The sequence below is a fragment of the Penaeus vannamei genome, chromosome 29, assembly GCF_042767895.1.
Source record: "Penaeus vannamei isolate JL-2024 chromosome 29, ASM4276789v1, whole genome shotgun sequence".
Lineage (NCBI taxonomy): Eukaryota > Metazoa > Arthropoda > Malacostraca > Decapoda > Penaeidae > Penaeus > Penaeus vannamei.
This window is the reverse complement of record NC_091577.1, coordinates 4,213,204-4,215,703: the sequence shown is the minus strand read 5'-3', so window position 1 is coordinate 4,215,703 and position 2,500 is coordinate 4,213,204.

Below are 2,500 nucleotides of genomic sequence, written 5' to 3'. Positions count from 1 at the left end.
TGTCGTCACACGATGAAATTCCAATACAGTGACTGCATATCTTATCATTATCCCTTCAGAAAATGGCCCTGGCTATGCGTTGTTCTTGGCTTCTTGTGAATTCATAAAATACACCATTGATGGGCAATTACAAAACGAAAAATTAAGAAAATAAATAAACGATAAAAGTTCATACGTTCTCCTCGTCCTAAAGGGACAGGTTGTTCACCTCAAAAGGTTGTAAACATTAATTGTAATCAACACGTCCAGCAATATCCTAACTGGCATGCAAAAAGGGTCAAACACAACCTTTCCTCGAAGTTCCAGCGTCGCCACAGTATCGGGTAATCCAGGGTAAGCACTCAAACACAGTGTCCAGAGACAACTCCCGTACAGGTTTATTCCGAGGCATATTTATACAGTCGGGCTACGTCACTGTGGCATCAGTTATTTCAACAAAGTAGATTGCAATCATTTATAAACATATTATGCAACAAGAAATACAAATGAACAATAAATAACGGTAGAAAAAGGTATAAAACACTGGTACAAACTTCACACCAAGGAATGTAAGAAAAATGTTAGTTGATTAAACTCCCCGTTAACAAATTCAGTAAAATACAGTAGTAAAGTACTGGGTTACGCGAGTCTCCTCTGTGGGAATCCATTAATTAGTATAATCCATAATCAAGCAGGTGACGTGGCAGGTCGTGAGCTTAAAAGAAAGAAATAAAAAAATCATAAACTAAGTGGCCAAGATAAAAAGCAAAAGATAATAATGATTAAATTGACATTAAAAGTAATTTTAAAAGTTAAATTTATAAATAACTTAAAACACATGAAAAGTTTCTAAAATACGTCAAGGGGGGTTATAAAAAATAGTTTCTTTAAAAAACATTAGAATGATAAATATATAAAAGACTGATGAATATTTAGGTTCTTATCTAGTTTTAAAAGGAGACTTCACTTTAAATAAGGGCCGATGAAATCTCGCAAAAGAATAAATATAAAGATGACTTGCCACCTGGCTTATTCGGCCACTCAGGGATTCGAAGGATTCGAAGCTCAAGAAGGAAACTCAAAACAACAAACACTAATAAGGTTTTGATTAACACATCATATATACATCATTCTTAGGGCAGCAATGTGAGCAAGGTATGGCGTGTGTGTGTGTGTGGGCGGGAATATCTCCAGCGTGTTTGAGCGCCGCCCGCTGGATTACCCAAGGTTCGGAGCAGGATTCGGGACCAAGGATCGAGCGTATCAAGGGGACAGGTAGGGTGCTAGGGTGGAGGATAGGGGTAGGTACAAGGGCGTAAGATTAAGAAAAGGAACGAAAAGGAAAGAAATAAGAAAAAGAACGAAAAGGAGAAATATAAACGTAAGCCAAGAGGGAAATGAAAGAAAGGAGTAAGTTTACCAAAGGAAAAGGAAAATAGAAAGCGAGGAGATTAGCATAGAGGGGAAAGAATAGGAAGGAAAAGAGGAAAAAGAGGATAGATGAGAGTGAACGAAAGAAACGAAAGGGGAAGGAGTAATAGAACATAAAGGAACGTAGGTAGAAAGGCGAAAGTGAATGAAATAAAACAGGATATAGGTTTCAGAGAATGGTAAACGAGAAAAGAGAGAGAGAGAGAGGGAGGAAGGAGAGGAGTGGAAAAGGGGAAAAGGAATAGCGGTAAGACGAAGGGGGGGGGGGGTCTAAGGGAAACAAGGGTAAGGAAGATGATAAAGGAAGGAGAAAGCAGGGGGCATGGTGCAATACGGAGGAACGGGGTGGGTGGGGGGGGGGGAGTCGGAGACCTCACAAGACTCCGATAGAATAGCAGTATTGTCAGCAAAGTCAAGGTCAGAGTTGCTCCACAATGACTTTGAACAGTAGCTCTGCCCAGGATCCAGTCTATGTAAGAGGTGAAAAGTGTTGGTGCAAGGACACCAGCTCATTGCCACCTCGATTGCAGCCAAATACTGAATTAAACTCGACCAAAAAAATACGAGTATCTCACCGAGGGCAACTGTCTTTAACAGAAGCGAGTTTGGCATAAAACATCTCTTTCATGTTAGGTTTACAAGCATCAGTAGGATTGTATACAGTAATAAGAGAAAAGTGTCAGACTCAATACCATTATATGCTCACTAACTGGAATAGCATCTACTACTGAGGGCTGAAGTCTGCTGGAGATGTCTGCATTCCAACCAGTAATAGGTGTAACCACCCACACTGATAGTGCTGCTGCCAGGTCATCTCACTTCCGAGAAAGCAGCTTAACTCTCAGCCGCCCCATTTCCCTCAACGGTAGTGGCAACCGATCATTCTGCCGCATCGAGCGCACGTTCCAAGCCCCCATCCTAATGCCCAGCCGAGGGAGGCCCCACGAGGAGGCACCGCAGAATTCTGAACGATGGAGACTATGAGCTGGCAAGGGAGTCTTTTGCACAGCTGCTCCCTTTTCGCACTACGCTTGCCAACGGTGGCAGCTGCAAGTGAGAAGGCATGCAAAACACTTAACATTTATCTAGG